The 6,000-nt window shown below is 44.5% G+C and overlaps 1 protein-coding gene across 1 annotated transcript in view; it reads left to right on the top strand.

Annotated features, from left to right (window-relative positions):
- Positions 1 to 3,812: 3,812 nt before the first annotated feature.
- The window catches only part of LOC136586937 (collagen alpha-6(VI) chain-like), a 126,674-nt gene continuing 124,486 nt past the window's right edge, over positions 3,813 to 6,000 (top strand). Inside the window, exon 1 of the mRNA XM_066585279.1 lies at positions 3,813 to 3,927. The gene's annotated coding sequence lies outside the window, so the exon portion shown is untranslated. The remainder of the gene's footprint in view (positions 3,928 to 6,000) is intronic.

The raw sequence follows: 6,000 nt of genomic DNA, 5'->3' as shown, positions 1-6,000 counted from the left end.
CATGCCGCCACGTCATTGTGGTCATGTGCCGTGTCACGTGACCCTTGGCACGGCAGGTGGTAAAGAATTTGAAGACGGACCTCGCGGTACATTTCCTACTATTTCACTTAGTTGAACCATGAAAAAGACACTCCTGGCAATTATAAACTCCTGTTTTTGAGCCTTTAACCCAGTAAGTAACTCAGCGGCATCTTTGGGAAGATTCAAGTCTCTTACCAAATCATTCATCTCCTCCTGGGAAAAAAATGTTGGTCTTGTATCACCTTCAAAGTCAGAACTTGGTTCGTCATCTGGTTCTGGTATGACTCCACCTTCATCGGAGCTAGGTATCTCCCAAGGTAGCAGGGGGCTTGGGTACTGGTATATTTGTGCCATGGGGGATTGGACGAATTGCTGAGTGAAGATTGGGATATGAAATGGAATCCATTTGGAATTACACCCTTTCACATCGCATGAACAAAAGTAACAGTCCTCACTATGGTTCTTTTGCTCTCGCCATACCATAGGAATCCCATAACAGAAAGCTTTTTTCTTACCCTTGAACCAATTTCTGAGGTTCCAAGCACACCCTTTGCACACTTTATGAGGTGTCCAAGTTTTATTTCAAAGTATGCAAAGTATACTTTTTTCACAAAATCTGTAATATTCAGCTGTTGCTTCAACACTGTATATTCACCACCAATGAAACATAAATTGTCAAGCGAATTAATACACTTCCGTGGAGCCATAACGCTAACTTGGGGAAATGTGATTTAAGAATGTTGAGCTAACACAAAGAGATTGTGGGAGTTACTCTCTCTTTTTCCATTTGTCAGCGGCCACAGCAGCAGAGAGCTGGCGTCACTGGCAGCGGTGACAGACACATCTGCGGAGGGAGCTGTGAGGGAGCAGATGGCCAGGGGAGATGCTCTGCGGCTTCCTAAATTTCGCCAGCTGTGACAGCTGTGGCAGGGGATTCTTTCATCCTCGCTGCAGACCCCTCATCACTGTGACAGTGCTGTCACAGTGTTCAGTAATGAGTGGACTCCCCACTGGGATTAATGGAACCCTCCGGGAGTCCCTTCATCCCGTCACCTCTATCTTTACACACAGCACGGACCTTACCAGTGCGCATTTGAGGCAAACATGTCCTATCTTTTGTAAGTGCGAATATTTTGCGTCTCTAAAAAAGGGACATGTGAACACTTTATAGGAAAACAATGGTTCTAATAGACGCAAATTTTTTTTGCACACATAGACGCGCAAAAAAAAATCGCTTGGCTTACCGAACTCTGAAGCTGTACTTCCTGGAGCGCCAGGTTGTATTAATTTATTTTAATCTGTATTGTAGAGAATGGCCTTTAATATGTTGTTGATAATAAAAGAGTAATTGTTACCATGCGGCAGTTGCTGGTCCTCCCGAGGCATAGGTGTGTGGGGTCCCGCGGTCGGGACGTGTCCCCCCGGCTTGTTGTCCGGCTGCCGCGGGCACGCGTGCCTGGTCGGCGTGGGCGGCGCGGTGCCGGTGGCACACAGCACTGTGCGCGCACGCACCTGTGAGTGCAGCTGCCGTGCATGAGCTCCCTTTTATTATGTTCTGTTGGAAGTTGGCTGTCTTCCTCTCTCCACCCCTGAGCAGAGGCTTTTGTTTAAAGGTCAGGCAGAGACTTGCAGTCACTGCCAGTTATTGGTTTCCCTCAGTGTGCTAGCTAGTCTGCCTCTGTTGGTCTCCTGCTTCTGTCATCTGGTCTGCTATGCTTTGCTATTGTCCGCCAGGTTTTTCCATCTGCCTCACTTCTGCTTAGTATTGTTCATGTTGGTTATTTACATCTGCCTTTTCTGTCGGTATTCTACCCTTTTCATCCAGGTACGCCAGCGTCCCTTTTTTTCAGTCCCTAGTGAAAGTAGGGACTGCTGCCCACTTGCTCGCCTAGGTTTAGCCAGGAGTGGAGACAAGCAGGCAGGGACAGGGGTTGTGGGGTAGATCTAGGGCACCCGGGCTGGCGTATCAAGGGTAGTATACCGTAACATAACTGGCCTAAGTGGTCTCTAGAAGAGTGGCGTCACCATCTGGAGGGGGCTAGGCATCCCATTACTGTGTATGCTGATCATAAAAACTTGGTATATCTCGCCAATGCTAAGAGACTCACAGCTCATCAAGCCAGGTGGGCGTTGTTTTTCGCCAGGTTTAACATCGTCGTTACATATATTCCAAGGGAGAAAAACATGATGGCAGATGCCCTCTCATGAAGTTTCGGTTCGCCGGAAAGTGACACAGTGGATCCCGAGAATATCTTGGCACCTAGGGTGGTGGTGGCAGCTGTAGAATGTGATCTTGTTCCTCATCTACAAAATTGTCGGCAGGACTCTTCCCCAAGGGTGCCGGAGGGCAGATGGTTTGTGCCAGAGACCTTGCATCTCAGAGTCATTGAAGAGTCTCACTCATCTGTTCTTGCAGGCCATACGGGGGTCCAGGGGACTCTGGATCTTTGTACTAGACACTACTGGTGGCCAGGCATGTCTCGGGAGATCCGCGACTTTTGTTAAGGGATGCTCTGTCTGTGCACGCAGTAAAAGTCAGCGTCGTCGTCTGGAGGGGCCTCTGAGACCGTTACCGGTGCCTTCTCGTCCGTGGTCGCATTTATCGGTAAATTTTATCACCGATCTACCTTAGTCTCAGAAGTTCACCACTATCCTAGTTGTTGTAGACCGTTTTTCAAGGATGGCACATTTCGTGGGGTTAAAGAAGCTTCCTACTTTCTACCAAGACTTTTGTAAAAGAAATCATTCGTCTACATGGGGTTCCCGAGAACATTGTGTCTGATCGCGGTGTTCAGTTTGTCACGCAATTTTGGCGAGCCTTCTGTAGAAACTTGGGAATGTCACTTTCTTTCTCATCAGCATTCCACCTGCAAACTAATGGTCAGACTGAGCAGAAGAACCAGGATTTAGTGCAATATTTACGGTTGTTTGCTAGCGAAAAGGCTCATCAGGGGGCAGAATTCCTGCTATTGGCAGAGTTTGCGCTTAACAACCGTACTTGTTCTTCCACTGGGGTATCTCCATTCCTTTGCGTATATGGTCAGCATCCTCACTTCCTTACAGCTATTTCTATTCTGTCTGCCTGTCCTGCAGCTGATGTCGCCACAGATACGCTGCAGGGGGTATGAAAATAAGTACAGAAGAACCTGGAAGCAACGGGGGCTCGTATGCAGTTGTGTAGTGGGAGGAGTCTGTCAGTATCTGAACCATACAGGGTGGGACAGAAGGTATATTTGTCTTCTAGAAATCTCAAATTGAAGGTTCTGTCTTTGAAACTGTCGCCATGTTACGTGGGTCCCTTTGTCATCACGTGGGTAGTAAATCCGCTGGCTTATGAACTTGATTTGCCAGCTACACGGAGGGTTCATAGGGTTTTTCATAAGTCATTATTGAAACCCTTTGTCCCTTCGGTGCGCCAATCATAGCCGGCGCTCGATAAAGCAATCACAGCCATTCAGTGATGTCATTCACTGAATGGCTGTGAATGATCGAGTGCCGGCTTTGATCCAATCACAGCTCTTACTTACACAGTGCTGACGGCGGGGGAATTCAAAGCCGAGCAAGTTTTTTTTTTACCTCACTCGAGTATATGCCAAGGGGGGCTTTTTCAGCATAGAAAAATGTGCTGAAAAACTTGGCCTATAGTTGAGTATATACGATATGTACAGTAAATATCTAAATGATAAATCAATGATCATCTTATTGCCTTGCACAACACAGAGCAGAATAACTAAAAATTCCATTAAATCCATCTGTTCCTGTCATATCTAAGGGGAGTTACATGCACAGTAGAGGGGATGGGCTCTTCAGCATTTAAATAGGATACTTCATTATCTGCTTTATAACCTGCAAGAACGTTCTGAAAACCCCGATACTTGAATGAATTGGACTTTCTTCATGTACTTTGTAAGTAATCCAATACTGCTGTCAGATGTGGGTTATTTCTTTATTGTATTTCTGTATTATATGCTACCACAAGTAGAGACCCAAATTAATTTCTGTTACTATTTTTACTTCTAGCTAAAGTACTATTATTACAGATCAGGGTTATTTGATGCCAGATGGAGCTGTTGGTTCTCAGTATTAAATTCTGAAATGATAATTAATATTTGGCACATTACCGCTGTTAATCTAGATTTCTGGCATAGCCATTAATTAAAATTTAAGGATGATAAATGACAAGATGTAACATTTCTGAACGCATGTTAAAAATCAATGTATAGTCTGATATGTTTAACTTTATGACTTTGTAATTGCAATAGGCATTTAAATACAAAAATTCATGTTATCATTTTCTCAAAAAATGTTGTTTTCCCAGAATGACAAGTTTTTGGTATATATCATATTTTGCATCTTTTTGCTGTAGGATTTACTGCATTTTCAGACTATAAGATGCACTTGGGCTTTAGACAACAGAAATAGGGGAAAAAATGTTATGCTAATGTCACTAATGTGTCCAGAGTAGTATAATATTATTTTGGTGTTGTAAGGTAGAAAGGGGTTAATATTTTATTCTAACAGTATTAAAACCTGTAATAATAAAGCTGATGGGAGGGGCACAACAGAATGATCCCTATGTAGTAGTCCAGCATTGATGAAGTGTCCACATGAAAACATGGCAATCTTGTGTTTTAGCCAGGTGTTCTAATAAATGCTTGTTTTTAAACTTTAGTGGTGCTGGAGTACTACATAGGTCAAATGCACACGGGAGGAAATTCTGCAGAGGGATTTCCCACAGAATTTCCGCCTGTGCCCGCTGCCATAGGATTTCATTAGATAATGCAATCCTATGCAGAGAGCCGCGATTTGACCGTGTGAAACAAATAGCGACATGTCCTATTTCTGTGAGAGCCTTGCAGAAGCTCGCACAGAAACATCACTGGTGAGGAGCCGGCTCTGGCCTGCGCATGCACGGTTGTGCAAGAGCCGGCGCAGAGTGGGACGCCCGGAGGAGGAGAGCGCCGGGTCACTGCAGGGGCACGGCTCGCATCCTGCTGCGAGAATTCACCCAGCAGATCTGACCCGGCCGTCTGCAAGAGGCCATACTAGTATGTCTCTTCCTGCACATTTATATGTTCTCTCCTGCCATCTCTGTGCACCAAGAGTTCACTGTAAAAACTGCACACCTGCATTCCTGACATATAGTAGCAATGATGTCCTCTGTCCACTCACTCTCCATTCATTGGCACGTCATCTACTTAGTAATGCTTCAGCTACAATAACTGCACATTATTAAGCAGTCTCATATCACTGTGGCAGATTGCTGGTGGGCTGCAGGGAAGAAACAGGATCAGCAGGCTGAGTATGGAGAGAAGAGTAAGAAGAAAGATAGAGAGAAAAGTTTAGGCAATACCTGCAGCTCGGGTAAGCTAGGGTCAGTCACTCAAGGGTTATTTAAAGTGAAAGCTCAGCTCCACTGATGATTGAAGAGCCACGTTATCACCCCTCTGTACTTGGCTGGACACAGAACAGGCAGGGAAGGGGGAGACCATTCAGCCTACAAGGCGGAGGGACACGAGATAGTTGGATTTTTATACCACATAATGGCTAAATTATAAATATATTTTTGGTTAGCTTTTACTGGAATTTGCGTTTTATATTGTATTTTATACTTAATATCTTGTGCAAACTCTTTTGAGTTTTTGTTGCAGTTTTTTAGCCAAAGCCAGAAGTGAAACCAGAAGGAAGAATTATAAATCTTTCTTTTTATGTTTTCTTTTCCTTTTGAATATACTTCTAGCTTTGGCTCAAAAAACTGCATAAAATACTGCCAAAAGAATCTGTGTCTAAAACCTCCCTTGGGGTGGACACCCACTTGCGATTTTTTTCCCTGTGATGCGACAGCGATGATTATGAAACCAATGATTTTCAATGGCTTTATACTCATTTGCCATATTTCAGCAGAGCTTCGCATTGCAGAGAAGAAATCTGCATTATCGCTCAGTGTTTTCAATGGGGCCAGCATATAGGGAGTATATT

Source organism: Eleutherodactylus coqui, chromosome 12 (genome assembly GCF_035609145.1).
Source record: "Eleutherodactylus coqui strain aEleCoq1 chromosome 12, aEleCoq1.hap1, whole genome shotgun sequence".
Taxonomy (NCBI): domain Eukaryota; kingdom Metazoa; phylum Chordata; class Amphibia; order Anura; family Eleutherodactylidae; genus Eleutherodactylus; species Eleutherodactylus coqui.
This window is presented reverse-complemented; position numbering and strand designations above follow the sequence as displayed.